Source organism: Physeter macrocephalus, chromosome 6 (assembly GCF_002837175.3).
Source record: "Physeter macrocephalus isolate SW-GA chromosome 6, ASM283717v5, whole genome shotgun sequence".
NCBI lineage: Eukaryota > Metazoa > Chordata > Mammalia > Artiodactyla > Physeteridae > Physeter > Physeter macrocephalus.
Window position 1 is genome coordinate 14,258,195 of NC_041219.1, and position 17,273 is coordinate 14,275,467.

The following is a 17,273-nucleotide window of genomic DNA, read 5'->3' on the forward strand; positions in this document are numbered from 1 at the left end:
GACCGGGGCGCGAACCCGGTTCCCCTGCATCGGCAGGCGGACCCTCAACCACTGCCACCAGGGAAACCCGAATCTTTTGTTTTTAAATCTGTGTTACATACTGTTCCTGCCCCAGACTCTGCTGGAAGTCTACTACTTGCTTGTAGGCTCAGGGTCCCAATGACAGATGGTTTTTAGTCTTTGCTATTTGGCTTCCAAAATGGGTATATGTTACTAACTCATGTATTCTCACCAACATTTAGAAAATGACCCTGGGGGCTGTGCTCTGAGAAATTAAATACTTTCTGGGACCTGTAGCCATGGGAAAGAGGTTTTTAATGCTTTCTGGTGGGAAAAGCCATTTTATGCTTGGAACCATTGTTGAAAAGAAGATCCAATTGTGAAAAGCCACAGTTGTGTAAACTATTAAATAATTCCAGGGAGTGACATAGATCAGGACTTTATTGTTTTATCCTCTTACTTCACGTGTGTGTGAAGGGCACACACATAGATGTACATAAACACACAGAGTTGGTGATGTTTTCTGCTTCATTCCACATGAGAACTTAGAATTCTCCGAGAGGATGGGAAGAATCCTTTATCGATGCCTACCATATCCTACATCTCCATTGTGACACTTATCTATTTGTAGTAATAATTTATTTCCTTACCTGTCTCGCCAAGTCTTTCAGAAGCAAGAAACTATCTTTTTTCATTTTTTATCCCCAAAACCTGGCCAACAAAAAGACAGTCCACAATAGACACTCAATTAGTATTCATTGAATGAATTGCAGATTATAAATAAGTACCTATAATGGAAATAGCCTGAGCTGGAGTCAACCTTCCCTTATCTATCTCAGCCAGGCAAAATGGAGCTCAGAAACCACTCAGGAAATTACACTGTCTTATGCAGCATCTTCTCCTTTAAACCAACAACTAAGCTTTTCCCAAACCCAGACAACCCCCAAAAGATTTTCCTACATGGATTTATGCCAGAACGATTCTGGTCCATTAGTTGGCAAAGAGGACTCCTTAATAACTTCAGAGGAACTGTAAAATTCTATTCAGAATATAATGAAAGCTGCAGGGGATTGTGTATTCATTTATCTTGAAGTAGGAAAACTTGAATCCTCAAATAACAGGGTGTTGCCATGTTAGCTTCCTCCAGAAAACTGAAACTTCAACTGTAAAGAGAGCAGAATGGTCTGATTAGTATCAGAGCTGCTGGGATCTGCAAAGCCTCCATTCTTAATTGGAGCTACAAGATGCAGCTGATAACTTAAAGTCTCCCTCTGTGAGTTTCTGCATTCGTGGATGAATTCTGTTACTTTAGTGTTTTTGAGATTCCATATTCTAAAATCATTATTTAAAAATCTCAAATATAAGATAGTACCATAGGTTGCTCTGTATCTAAGAATAAATAAATACAATAAAAGAGTATATTAAAGAAAACAGAAAGAATAAAAGGAAGAAGGAAAGAAAAGAAAAAAGAATGGAAAAGAAAGGAGGGAGAAGAAAAGGACAAAGGAAGCAAGGAAGGAAGGGGGAACTACTAGAATATTTGATAGACCTCCTCCACAACTCAGATGTTTTTGTATGTGCAGTATTTCAATGTCCTTCCTAGGTACATAACAATGCCTTTCTTTTTTATTAGCACGGCTGCAGCTGCTGTTGCTTGCAAAGAGATTCACAAATCAAAATAGACTCAGTTAGCTTTTCAATAATTCTAAAATGTGGGGGAACACTGCCAGAGAAGGACAGCACTCCAGTATCCTAAACAAGGAGTCTTATTAGCAAAACAAAGTATGAATTGCTTAGAGATAATCCCCCCGGGTGGTAATTCCACTGGGTGCCTACTGTGGCGGCACATAGAACAGGCTATGTCAGAAGAAATAGGAAGAAAGTTGCTTTCTTGAAACATTTCTTCTTCTAGATTTTTCTTTATGTCCACATGATTCATACCTCTTGGTTCTTAGCCTGGAGCACGTAGTGCAACCAGGAAATGAGGAAGCTAGAGCTGGATGTGAATAATGAATGGGCCACATCAGCAAAAGTCTATATACACGCTCAGTAGCAAAGGCGGGTGCAGAGTTGCAGGCCAGCATTTTTATGAATTTTTTCCATTCTTCTCTTTCTCTCAAGGGAAACCAGGAAAACAAGAACTAGCAAGAGCTTGACAAACGCCTGGCTTTGAATTGGAGACCATTCACCTGCCTATTGCTTCATTCCTGGAAATTTCATTGCAACTAAGTAAGGTACGTGGAAAAAAACCCAGAAACTTTGATATGTTTTGTTGATGAACTTGTGATATGTGGAAGAAGAATGCATTTGTGCTGAAAATTGGAGGACTGTATCTCTTACTTCAAAAGAATGTTTAGTATTTGTCATGTCTTTTGAAATTATTACTAGTATTAACGCCCTTGACGTGCTAATTTAGTTGATGGGGCACTGGCCACTTATATAACATTTTTGCTTTCTCCCACTCTCGTTTTGTACTTCATCAAATCCAAAGTTGTCATGGTTCCTTATCTGTAGATGATCTTGAGCAGCCTTGCATTCTAAAAGAATATGCCATAGCATCTGCCTCTGTGCTTTTGTGCCCTGCTGTACAGGTGATATTTTAGCAACAATATTGGGTAAGGGGTGGGAGTGGAGGCAGATTTGTCTCAGGCTGATGTTTCTTTGTGCCATACTATGCCTTACTCTTTCCTATATGCCTAATTCAACAATGAAGTACATATATCACATTGTGACTATTACATATGTTAGAGTACATAATTGGGATTGTAGAGTATCTGCTTGAATGTCCCAACTAATGAATTCCATCAAATTCAATTATCATTCTTAGACTCTTCATTAACCAATCAAATTGCTTCTTTGGTCTGTCATTTCTAACACCCTTTCACTCGGCATAACCACAATTCTCTGAAGTAAATTGGAGGTGATTAAATTGTCTCACTAATCATTATTGGGAGTCTCATGTTACTGAAGTTTTGGATTTCTAAAGAATCGTCTTTCACATGATTCTCGTTGTATACAGGAGAAATCATGTTGTAGTATGAGGCCGTGTCTTGAACTTTATTCTGCTATTTGCATCTTAGTTTCTTCCTGAGGAAGTTGGCTACAATAGGTCTCCGATACTAAAATCATACAGAAATAAACCAACTATACACTCCTATAAATTCACCATCTTATTAAATAAATCTGTCCAGTAGGCTTGTGTTACAACACAGTTCTTCACCTTTGGGGAATGAACCATTTGAATGCTGGAAGTTTCTCTTATCTCTGATGCAGTATGATTTTACAGGATCACAGTTGTTATTGCTGAAACATGTTTTTTGCTAATTTTTATAATTTCCTTACATAGATTATTAAAACAAATGAAGTGGTTCTGAAAGTGCATATTACCTAGAATCAAAAGTTTCTTTCTTAGGCAATAATCGTCACTGCTAATATATAATGGTTATGTCAATCATTTTATAATGAAACGCACAGCTGATGATCTCACAGTGTGGTTCTTACCATACAGTTCTTAAAATATTCCCATTTTATACTCTTCTACTTTGCATTTTAGAAACAGTTTCATCTTCTACTCTGCAAATATTTTGAGAAACATCTCAAAATGTAACCTGAAGCCAGCCTAAGAAAATATCTATTCCTGGGTTCCATGCCAGACGTACTTAATCAGAATCTTTGCGAATGGGCTTTAGAACCAGCATTTTAAATATGTATATCAGATCATCCCAATGCACTCCAAAGTTTAAAAACCACTACTCTATAATATGACAGCAAGGAAACAGCCAAGAGGAAAACATTTTAAAGCTATAGACGTATAATTAATATAAAAATATTGAAAATAAATTAGGATTTTGACTTTTTTCCTACATATTTTTATTTCCTAGGAGTGTACAAAGGACTTTAGACTGTTTCTTTCCCCTTTCATTTGAGTCGTAAACATTTTGAAATTAAAAATTAAATGTTAAAGATGTTAAGGGTATGAATGTCTATCAATTGAAAAGTTTCCCAAAGTTGCCAAATAATAAATGATCTCATAGTAAAGGGTATTAAATTCATAATTTCTACAATTATTATTTTCACATTTAAATCTTTAGTTTTACAAAGCTTTCTAAATATCAAGTCATTCTTTCAAAATTAGATATGTCTAATAAGCATCACTTCTTTAAGAATTCCACCCTGTACTTCTGTTATGGTTTCTACTCATACAACTCCTGTGGGTGTCAAACTTTCAAAAGATAATTTATTGGTACAACTAAGTAAAACCTTCTGGCTAAGGGTACCCCATTTATTCATAAGTGAATATTTTTCTTTTATCTAATTTTAGTAAGGGAATTTCCTCATAGCTTTATTTATTTATTTATTTATTTTTTTTTTGCGGTACGTGGGCCTCTCACTGTTGCGGCCTCTCCCATTGCGGAGCACAGGCTCCGGACGCGCAGGCTCAGCGGCCATGGCTCACGGGCCCAGCCGCTCTGCGGCATGTGAGATCTTCCCGGATCGGGGCACGAACCCGTGTCCCCTGCATCGGCAGGCGGATTCTCAACCACTGCGCCACCAGGGAAGCCCCTCATAGCTTTATTTTTAATGCAAAAATGTTAGACAGTTTGCCAACTTAATATGCCAAACTCTGAAGTATATATTTAAGTTAGAAGGGACAAAGAACTTTCTTCTGAACCATGAAAAGACAGAATATTGTGATTACCTCTGGCACTGAATGAGAGTAAAAAGTAACATTAGATTTAGTAGGAAAACTGCAGAGACTGTTTGACCCATAAAATTAATTCTTGCTTCCTATCTTGTAGAATCCACTGAGACAAGGGTCTAAAAGGGGAAAATGCTCAAAATCTTTAGGTTTTCAGGTGTACTTACTTTATAAAAGTGTCCTAAAATAGTTGGAATAATTGTCTTCCAAATTCATATGAATCTTTTTATAAATAAAAATATTCTTGGTTTTCAACTGGTTTTAAAAATCACATTTACAATACAGGCAGGCACTAATTTCAATTGGATTGTATTTCAAAAGTTTATAAGTTAAATATTTAGAACTCAAAATGTTTTCACACAGAAATGATGTTAGATGCTCACATTCAATTTTTTTAAATCCACAAAGTTATAGTCAAATTATATGATTTGTAAAAAAAAAAAAAAAAAAGCTCTAAAGTGGAAAATAGTAGAAAACAATACTATGTGATTCTAAAAAGTAAACCAATTGAACAAAATACTTTTTAAAATTCTTATTTACTTTGAATATCGACACTAAAGAAAAACAAGTTTGGTTATAAAGTAAATGAGAAACTGAAAGAGAGGGTAGGATGTTTTTGTAAAACACAGAGAAACTGGTTATAACATGAGCAGTATTCTCCTGAGCAGAGGAAAAGTAGATGGAGGGAAGAGATGCAGGCCAGAGACAGAGCTTGAGGGGCAAGTGGTCTCAAATACAGGTTGCCAAGCAGTATTAAACTAACTATTAAATAGACAGGATGCTCATTAATGTTCGTGTTGATAGCTCAAGGAAACAGGTGCGTTCAGTTATTTTTAAATGAATAGATACATATTGTAGGTACCCATCCATTTAGAAAGCAGATGAATAGAGGAAGTGTTTAAGCAGAGACAGTGAGCATGAATGCTAGTTCAATGGACACCAAGGAATGATGGAAAGAGAGAACTGGTGATCTCATAGCCTTTTACCAACAGCTTTTTCTCTGAATGACTCAAGCCGCCATGCAAGGTTTTATTGTACCCCACTTTCTAAGGAATTCTATCCTCTGTGTCTTTCAAAAAGTTCAGCATCATGTTCAGTTGGATCAAGTTTACCTATTTGCTGCATTTACCCCTACAGGTGTTTCTTTAATTTGTCAAATATTTCTTGAATATCTACTGTGTTTTAGGCACTTTGCTAAATTTGCTACTATTAGTCCAGACATTAGACCAAAAAAAATATTTTGTTCCATTTGAATTTTAGTATTTTCTGTTTTACTATTTCTCTTTCTTTTCTATTCATTAAATTTGGATGGTTTGAAAAAACAGGAAGCACCTGTACCAGGCATGGAGGACAGGAGTCTGAATAACCCAGGGAATGAGGCCCAAGTAAGGGCATATCTGTCTTATTCTTCCTCTGTTCTTTGGATGTCAAGGAAGTCTTAGCAGCTCTGAGTCCCCTTTACCTTCATTTCACCTAAGGAACAAATGGTAGAGATGGAAAATAAAACAAACTAAAATTCTTCATTCAAAGAAAAATTGATAATTTCAAAATAAAGGCCTGTAATAGTTAGCATCTCTTGTTTTGGTCAGGCCTCACTACTAGGCTAATCTGCAGTGGAAGAAACAAGAAGTTAGATACCTTTCCTAGGAAAAGGGCCTGTAGTACTTCATCAGTTCCAATTTTTAGTAAAATAAAATGTCTAAAAGTAAAGTTTCCAGACTCTCTATTACTGTTGAGGTTGAGGCACAACAGAAGTTATCATGCAGGCTCCTAAAATCCCTCTTCACTCTGGAAATTCCACTAGGGAAAAAAAATGGTTCATTTTCCATTGAAGAAAGTTTTAAAGAGATTTTTAAATGTAAAGCACCCTTCTTTTCCATTCCATTCTCAAGAAACGAGAGTAAAGGGTAAGATGGAGTATTGGCAACATTCAAATGAGTCTTAGGACAGGAATGGTCAATGCCTGGGTTGAGTTATCTCAACCTCTACTTCACAGCTTTCAAAAACTACTAGGAAAACCTGGGCTTAATGAGACAACAATGGTATTGCCACTCAGCCTTGTTAGAATTTCCCAATTGCTTTTCTTCCCTCATCCCTTTGAAGTGATACTTCAGAATTGCTTGACCAGTCCTATATCACCAGTTATCTTCACATATAAGCTTGTTTGATGTTTCCTACACTTAGGTTTTCAATCAGTATATCTTCGTCCTCTACTTTCCCTTAGCCCAACAAACCTTGTTCATCGCGGAGCCTGGGTTCACACTTCCTATGCCAGTCAGTCTTCCAAGCCCTGTGTCCAGGCCCCTGTTCTATGGAGATTTCATGTTAGTGGAGAGGCAGACTATTAACAAGAAACAAACACATAAATATTCAGACCCACTAAAATAGTGGTCATCCAGTAACTCTAATCATATTCTTCTCTGCATTTTTTTCCTCTAAGTTGTTTCCAGTCAATGGTCCTACTCTTTTTAATCTCACTGATTCTTACTGTTGTCAGTTATGCACTAAAATCAATCTGATCCACTTACTTTAAGTCTTTTTAGTCTTTATACCTCCTTAAATGAAATGTATAAATTTGCATATTAGATAAAGCTATATTGCCTGAGAAATCTCATCCATAAAGCTAGGCCTAAGTAATGCCACGATGGCTACACTGTGGCCATTATGGAATCTAATACCCCACAACCCAGGCCACCAAAGGCATCATTTCTGATCCCGAAATTTTTCTTAATTACATTTCCCAGTGACTAAGTGTCCTGTTCTGGGACACATCAGAATAAATCTTTTGCTCTGTTGTTCTATCTGGCAAAGTAACTTCACTATGGATGAAATTGGACTAGCCACTTTTAAATTCAATAAGGATTGTGTGTATCTAGTCAATATAAAAGAATAGACTTTCGAGAATTCATCGTGGTAATAGGAAGGAAAATTACCTACTTGAAGATATTGGATGTAATTCAGGAAATAGATGATAAGAAAAAAATATGTAGCAATTTGTGAGAATGTATACACTATTTAAGAAGAGATAAACCAATACCCTGAAAAAGTTATAGAAATTGGACATTAATTCTTCATAATTAGAAGAGATAAACCAGTAGCCTGAAAAAGTTATAGAAATTGGACATTAATTCTTAACAATTTAATTTACACTTATTATCACTTAAAAATAAACTAATAACATTAAAATGCAACATTTAATGAGAGTAGAACCACTCTAATTTCAGTTTAAAAATATTTTATGGAGAAGTTAATACTTTTTATTGTAATTTAATAAAAGCAGAAGTTGTGTTGCTCTCATTAGTTTATTTAGGGTTGATTATCTTTTCTATTTGAAAATATTTTTGCCAGTTTTAAGGCATTTTAAAGAATCTTCGCTTTGCCATACATTAAACCCCCTAGGTAATGTGCAGCTAAACATATCTTAAACATATATACCCAGGAGAATAATACAGTTCACAGGAACATCTAAGAGAACTTGATAGAATCTTCTAGAAAAACTGAACCAGAAGGAAATGTATAAAATAGATGAAAGGATATTTTCAAAACCCAGTAAGAATGTGAGGTCACACGGGGATATGTTGAAGGACATAAAATTGTTTCAGGTGTGATAGTAATGAACTCCGGAAAGCTATCCTTTTCCTAACATTGTGAAATTCACACAGAACTATGTGAAGCATCATCTCGTTTCACTGTATGCATCTAGGTTAATCACTGATTACTAATTCGTTTCATATCTGAGATGAGGCATTTACCACCTCTTGTTCATACATACATATCTATAGTATTATCACTATAAATATTTCTAAATATGTAAATCAACAACACATTAAAACCCTGAAAATCCTCATGGGTCAGAAAAGAAAGAGAGCTCGAAGGCAGAGTAGAAAGACGAAGAGCTGATGTCATGACTGAGTAGGGAGAGGTCGGTCCCTTATCAAGTCTCTAATGACTACAGGACTTGGGTCTAAGCAGGTTCGAGATCTGGAACTGAAATTCTCACATAAATTCAGGATCAGCGAAGAGCTGCTTCCTTCTTGATGAAGCAGCAAGAAAATTGCACCCACTGATCCAGGGAAGTGACTAGAGCTTATCTGCCTAGGAATCTAGATGAAATACAGGGGGAAAAAAATAGTTCTACTGTGACAAATCAAAACACCAGGCTTTGGCATATGTCAGTATGGGGCTTGAATGTATATCATTCACGGTGCATGAATCCTCCAAATGTAATTTATATAAACTAATAGGAACCTACAATTCTGTATGGAAACATGTCTGAACCAGGGTGCACAGGACTCTTTAAGAAAAAAAAAAAACTAAAATGAGTTTACAATTAAATGAATAATGATAAAACCACACATGAGAATTATTCAACATAACAAAGCATAATGAGGCACCATAAGCAAGAGCATTCAAATCCTAAAGTTTTGAAATAGCTTAACAATATGAAAAAAAGCATAAACTAATCATTTAAAAAATAATAAAAGTAAAGAAGGAAGAAATAGAAACCAACAGTAAGACACTATGAAAACAGATTAGCAGATCTGAAAAAGAACCAAATGCTCATAGAAAAGAAAAATATAGTTTTCAAATTAAAAAATTTAATGAAAACTTTTAGGATGAAAAGAGAAATGACCTAAGACGATATTAATGGACTGTGACTTACATCTGAAGAAATTTTCTAGAATGAGCACAGAATGTTAAGAGATGGAAAACTTAAGAGTCATAGAGGAATAAAATGAGAAAGCACACCAACATCTATTAGGAATTCTAGATAGTTAGTTACAAGATAATAGCTGAGAATTTGCCATATTTGAAGAAAGCCATTAATACCATATAGAAAATCGTTCCCAGCCACAAACCAGATAAAGAAAAACAAATTCAAACATAGACATTTTAACAAAGCCACAGAACTCCAAAGATAATGCAAAGATCTTAAAAATCAATTAGAACAAACAACATATAAAGGAGCAAGGAAAAAATAATAGATATCTCGTCAACTACAATAGACAAGATGACAGTGCAAAAAATAATTTCATGTGTTGAAGGGAAATAACTAGCAAGTTCCATATTTATAGTCCATATTTATATAAAGTATTTTTTCAATAATGACAGCAAAATCAATGTACTTTTTCAGAAAATGATTAAAGAAGTTCACCACTCATAAATAATTTTGAGTAACAAAATATATATTATCTGCATTTTGGTGAAACCCTGGTTTTCAGCCTTGAAAACTTGGTTATTCTAGGATTCACTAAACTAAAAACATCACCAGGCTTCTCTGGTGGTGCAGTGGTTGAGAATCCGCCTGCCAATGCAGGGGACACAGGTTTGAGCCCTGGTCCGGGAAGATCCCACATGCTGCGGAGCAACTAAGCCCATGTGCCGCAACTACTGAGCCTGCACTCTAGAGCCCGCAAGCCACAACTACTGAGTCTGTGTGCCACAGCTGCTGAAGTCCATATACCTAGAGCCCGTGCTCCACAACAAGAGAAGCCACTGCAATGAGAAGCCCGCGCACCACAAAGAAGAGTAGCCCCTGCTCACAGAAACCAGAGAAAGCCTGCGCACAGCAACGAAAACCCAACGCAGACAAAAATAAATAATAAATAAATAAATAAAAATTTTTTTAAAAGACATCATCAATGGCGTATTGTTACAGACCAAGTTCATTGCTGACATATCTTTATATGTCAAAAGGTTGAAATTTTAATAGCATCAGAGAGGTGCCTTTTTGATAGATAGTTAAGTGGCCTAAAATACAGAAACTTCACTGTCCTGATCATTTACTTCTTCAGTTAGCTAGTCTGTAACATTGCCATTCTTCTGTACAGGAACTTCAAATGTAAAATCTTTATGTTCTCCTAAAATCATTTATCATTCTTGACCCATCATTAAATGTAAACTATTGCATTTCAAAATGCACATCCAGACATTTAAACGTGTACACATGTAAATGCTTATCTTGCTCAACTACTCTGTAATAGTGTGAGAGATATATAAATAATCAATAGTTAAACCTATAAACCATCTTTGTGCCAAGCACACGTAGTAAATATAGGATAGCTGAGCTAGAGATAAAGAAAAAAGACGGTAGGGGTAATTGGAGTAAGTTCTTGCCAGACAGCTTATGATCATTAACAATTTCTTCATGTAATAAAGTGACTGTGTGAAGAAGATGGAAGGGCACTAGGGAATTCTAGCATAGGAACAGACCTAATGACTGAATGGTTTAGCAAGAGTGTGTTTTTACCCAGGACAAAGCCTTAAGCACTAGAGACAGACCAAATACTAAGACAAAGAAATTTGCATTAGTAACTTATCTACCCCTTAAATTACATAGAACATTCACAAATCAATTATACCCCTTCTTGTGATGTTTTCTTATGCCCTGGGCAGAATTTACTAAGATAATTAAAAACTCAGAGCATCCTAGCCATACAAGGACATATAAACATTCTCATTCTATTTAATTCTTGAAGCTAATGTGTTTATTTATTATGATGATCAGAAATTAGGAAACATAAAGTATGAATTTAATAGGAAAGTATTAAAACATTCATGAAAGGAACATACTACAAAGGCGAATTAAAATTTGCTATCAAATATGTAGAAAATTAGATGGAGTTTTTGGTTTAAAACAGCTGAAGAGCTGGCAATATGCTACTATTAAAAACCAGCATTATTCTAAGATATTCAAATAGAAACATAAGAATAATGCTGGACAGATCACTGTATTAGAGAGCCTAGTTCTAATTTAGATCCATATTGAAACACAACATCAAGAACTAATACAAGGACTGACATATACACACTACTATATATAAAACAGATAACTAATAGGACCTACTGTATAGCACAGGGAACTCTACTCAATACTCTGTAATGGTGCATATGGGAAAAGAATCTAAAAAAGAATGGATATATCTATATGTATAACTGATTCATTTTGCTGTACACCTGAAACTAACACAACAGTATAAATCAACTCTGATCTAATAAAAATTTTTAAAAAAAAGATTTAACAGAGGGAACTATATTCATCATCCTGTAATAAACCATAATGGAAAAGAATATGAAAAATAATATACATGCATAACTGAATCACTTTGCTGTACAGCAGAAACTAACACATTGTAAATCAACTATACTTCAATAAGAAATATTTAAAAATAAAAGAATTAAAAGAAATTTAGAAACAGCAACAAAACCAAAATTATTTAAGGTTTGAGACATCACTTTGTCAGAAAAGACTAAAGAAATTTCAAGATGTTAAAATGAAAAAAAGAGAAGCATCAGATGTGAATTTAAAGTAAATATAGGCCATGACAAGAAATGTCAGACACTGAGGCCCAAAAGGGAGAAATATGTTTAAATTGTCGGAAAGAATAGCAGATGAGATGATGTGATGTTCTACAGAAGAGAATGCTGAAATTCTGTTCTTGAATTTATTGAAAAGACAGAAATTTGTCTTTTGTGAAAATTTTTATACAGTTCTGCCTGACAGTAAAGAAATACATGTTAATAACACTTCCCAATTCTCGTATATTTATATTGATAGATAAGTTTTGACACTGTTTTTGGAAGGCTTAGGCTAATCAACCCGAAGGTTTCCTGAAGTAGAAGCACAACATTACAGTTTTCTAGGTGATAAGTTATTTTATGACTTTGTTATTACATTGAATGAGCAACAGGAGAGTCCAAAAACATAATCTTCCCCCTCCCAAAAAAAAAAATGCGTTTCCAAAATAACTCCTGTCAAGATGGCAGCCAAGTCCAGAGAATGACCAGATTAATCATTTGGGTTTCGTGGTTGTTTTGATGTTGTATAGAAGGAGAAATGATCATTCTGTGATGGGATTCAAGGAAGTACTCCTACAGAGATTGACTTACACTCACCATCCCTCACAAACCCCCTACATAAAATGGGAACATTCCAGGTGGAGGACAGACAATAAATTCTTTATGTTGTTTTAGAACCTTTAATTCTAAAAATATTGGAGGTTTTTATGTACTGCTGTTTTACTTCTGAGTATAAATGTAAGGAAATTGTTTTATAATTTAGTTTTATAATTTAGACCCTTGAATAAGGCTTATAAACTGATTTATGGTCGTTATGCTTCAAGTTTATTTTGGATGCAAAATGTCTTACAGAATCTACTGAAATCAACACAAGAAATAATTTCAAAAAGTGTTCATCCAATAGAAATTCTCTGTGGTTAGGAAAATTTACCTTAATCTATTTTTACTGACCGACACCCTCGTTCTTTTCTTTATAAAAGCACCTTTGGGGGAAGGAGAAAATTTAAAAGAACACAAAGGGAGGAAAAATTACATAAAACTTTAAAAATTGTGTGGACTCTTGCCTGCTTTTCACATGGACTACTGTCTTATACTTATTTAATCTTCTCTGATTGCATTATGTTGTGAATGGGCAGGGTAGTGTTTTCCCACCAGTTTCTTCTATACAGGCAAGAACTTTCAAACCAAAAATCTAACAGTTTGTGTTTTTATTTTATTATTTTTTAAAGTAATGTATTTATTTATTATTTATTTTTGGCTGCATTGGGTCTTTGTTGCTGAGCGAGCGTGGCTTTCTCTAGTTGCGGCGAGTGAGGGCTACTCTTCATTGCGATGCGCCGGCTTCTGATTGCGGTGGCCTCTCTTGTTGCGGAGCTTGGGCTCTAGGCGCATGGGCTTCAGTAGTTGTGGCGTGCGGGCTCTAGAGTGCAGGCTCAGTAGTTGTGGTGCACGGGCTTAGTTGCTCCACGGCATGTGGGATCTTCCCGGACCAGGGCCCGAACCCATGCCCCCTGCATTGGTGAATAAGGAAGATGGTTTATATCATACATCTGACCTTATAAAAAATAATCTTTGTGTTTACCATAAAGTTGAATTTATATTGCTATCATTTATTCCAGTTTCTTTTTGTGTATCTCTAATACACCATTTAGTTTGTAGATCTTTGATACTTTAGAACATATGACAGTTCAAATAAATCTATTGTGTTTTAACAAAATTTTTTTGTTTATAGTTTTTCTTTTTTAAGAAAATGAAACAAATAGTTAATTACATGGTTACAACAATTTTTGCAAAGTTTCAGCTAACACATTGTAGTGACTAAAAATTGCCTCTGCCTGTTATTTATTGTTCAGAAAGTAAAATTTAAATGTATTAATTAACAGTTCTATGAAGAGTAAAAGTTATTAGGTTTTAATACTTACAGTTCTTTTTTATATATAATGAAATTCAGATTTCTTCTAATAGGGAAGAATCACTCTTCCACAGTAAGAAAGGCTTTCTATTCATATCCTGAAACTACATTTTTTAGCTTGTGGAATATAAATCATCCACTTGCTTGGTATGGATGCAGAAATTTAGTTCACAAAACTGAATATATATTTGTTTATATGCCTCTTTATAATAAGATTCTGGACTGTGATGAGTGGTTTTCCATACACACATGAAGGATTAAATACATAGCTTTCTTTTCTCCAAAAATGCCATCAGCATTATCAGTCTCTGAATATAGGTGGAAAACTGCCTCAGTGTTTCTGATATTTCTTTTTTCAAAAGAACCACAATGCAGAATGAATAAATACTAAAATTTTATAAAGTATGATCATGAAATAACAAAACTTCTTTTTTTCAAAAAAGCTCATGTAGTGAAATTTATATTCAAATGAATGTCGTCCTTCACTGTGGTCACCTTGGATTTCAGAAATGCTGCTGCTGTTCAAAGTATTTTGTTAACACATTTTGGGGTCTGTCTTTAGAGCCAGTTTGTGCACCAGGAAGCATTCCTCAAAGAACACTGGGAAGGCAGACACCATCCATGTCTGCTACAGGAGACATTGGCTTTAAAATCACATGATCATGGCAAATGTGAAGGCAGACTTTCTGAAATGTATGTTTCTTCCTTTCTTTCCTTCTTTCTTTCCTTCTTTCTTTCTTTCTTTTTTCAAAAGAACCACAATGCAGAATGAATAAATACTAAAATTTTATAAAGTATGATCATGAAATAACAAAACTTCTTTTTTTCAAAAAAGCTCATGTAGTGAAATTTATATTCAAATGAATGTCGTCCTTCACTGTGGTCACCTTGGATTTCAGAAATGCTGCTGCTGTTCAAAGTATTTTGTTAACACATTTTGGGGTCTGTCTTTAGAGCCAGTTTGTGCACCAGGAAGCATTCCTCAAAGAACACTGGGAAGGCAGACACCATCCATGTCTGCTACAGGAGACATTGGCTTTAAAATCACATGATCATGGCAAATGTGAAGGCAGACTTTCTGAAATGTATGTTTCTTCCTTTTTTTCCTTCTTTCTTTCCTTCTTTCTTTCTTTCCTTAATATATTTATTTACATTTTTCAAAAGCACTAAGTCTACAGCCCTAAGATAATCAGAACGACTTTCTGTGCTTCCTTTGACCTGAGATGTTTCTTTTAATGAGTTTGTGCCCTCTTCAAGCAAAATAGGCATTCATAAATTATATTTTTATTTTAAATAGTACTCTTTTTTTCTGGACAGAAAGATGTATCTGTCACATAGGAGGAGGGCTCTGAGGCTGATGGAATCATGAGATCACATGTTGGTTAAAGAACTTCATAGGCTATGCCCAGAACATTGGATTCTTTAAGATATTTAAAAAAAAAAAAATCAGGAAACACAGATTTTTCAGGCTAGATCAAGGATTATGGGCTCAACGTTTTACTCACTTCTTATTATTATCACTTAGTTATATCCTTATCCCAGACAAGTATCTAAGGTCCTTACTAGAGCCCATAGGACTATACATGACCTGCCCCTGCGACTGCTCTTTAATGGGATATAAAACTTTACCAGAGCCTATAGTACTCTGCATACCTAGTTACTGTTTAATATTCACTTTGCATTAGGGATTTATAAAATGGACCCTAAAAAGCCAGTATATACCAGGCCCACATGGGTTCCCTAGTGTATTTTACCAAACATTTAAGAGAGAAATTATACCAATTCTCTAAAATCTCTTCCTAACTCATTCTGAGGCCCACCTTACCCTAATACCAAGACTAGAAAGACATTACAAGAAAAGAATATTGCAGACCAATTTCTCTCATGAACAGAGATGCAAAAATCTTCAACGAGAGCCAGCCCATGAGCTATCATGCCAGGTGAAAGAGGTAACGGAGCTGTGGAGGGATGTTTCACCTTCTATTACAAACTGTTCATTTATTCAACCAAAGTTTATTTACTGTTCTGAGTACTATCCTATGTGGTCGAGAAGTCAGACTAGTTATCATCCCTCATTCAGTCAGTCACTTATTTATCAATTAACTTATCCAACAAATATTTCTTGAACATCTACAAGGTGTCAGGCACTATACCTGGTCCTGGGGAATGTATCAGTGAGCAAAATAAACCAAACTCCTGCCCTCAGGGATCTTATGTTCTACTGGGGAAACAGACGACAAACAAGATATACACATAAAATGTAAAACATGTTAGTGACATGTGTGAAGGAGGAAATGTGAGTGTAACATGTATGTGGGGGTGAAATGTACATAGGTTGTTCAGAGGTGGGCTCACTGAGAAGACGACTTTATGTAGAACCCCAAAGGATGCAAGGGAGAGAGTCTTGACAACGTCTCCTGGAAAAGAGAAGGTAGAAGGAACAAGGAGGCAAAATAACTAGGAGGCCAGTGAAGGGTGAGAGAAGGGATGTGCTTGGTGATAAAGTTGAAGAGTTAGGTGGAAACCTGGTCACGCAGGGCCTTGTGGGAAATGGCAGGGAGTTTGGATTTTATGCCAAGTGTAATGGGAAACCGTTGGAGGGTGTTGAGTGGGAAAATGCCATGCAATGGTTGACTATTTTAGAAATTCATTCTTATTTCTGTGGAGAATATATATTTAGGTGTCCAAAGTACAGGCAGAAAGACCAGAAGTTATTGCAGCAGTGCAGGTGAGAAAGCTATCAGAGAGTTAGTAGCTTTGATTAGGCTCATGGAAGTATAAAGGGGAAAAGTAAAAAGACTTGAGACATATTTTCAAAGTAGAACTTATATGACCTGTTGATAGATTGGTTATGGAGAATAAGGGGAAAAAAATTAAGAATTATCCTAGATTTTTGCCTTGAACAGCTTGGTAAAGTCATTCACAATGATGGGGACGATCCAAAACAAGATCCAATAAGGGAGGATAAATAGAGTTTTTTTTTTTTACGTAGTAGCTTTGAGATTCTCATTGGACTTTCAAGGGATGACCAAAAGGCTCAGGTGCAGGAGGCTGGGTCCCAGGAGAAATTACTGGGATGGAAATATCAAAAGAAGATTTGCATTAGCTAGGATGCTCTCAGCAGCAAATGAAAGAACACCTTACCAGAAGCTGCTTAAAGATAAATATTACTGACATTTGTTTTGTCACTTTACCATGTCTGTTTATTAAGCTTAACTTTAGAGTTAAATAACTCAGCAGATAATTGTAAAAACCCTGGGTCAGCCTCTGTGAGAGTCTCTTGGCCTGGCCGCCAGGTATGCAGTGTCAGTGCAGCCATCCAAGCATCATGTCTTCAAGTGGCAACAGAGAAAGCAGGGTAAA

The 17,273-nt window shown here is 35.5% G+C and overlaps 1 protein-coding gene across 1 annotated transcript in view; it reads left to right on the plus strand.

The window, feature by feature from the left end:
* SYT1 (synaptotagmin 1) overlaps window positions 1-17,273 on the plus strand; it is a 564,805-nt gene that overhangs the window by 120,326 nt on the left and 427,206 nt on the right. Inside the window, exon 2 of the mRNA XM_024122864.3 lies at window positions 2,122-2,234. The gene's annotated coding sequence lies outside the window, so the exon portion shown is untranslated. The remainder of the gene's footprint in view (window positions 1-2,121; window positions 2,235-17,273) is intronic.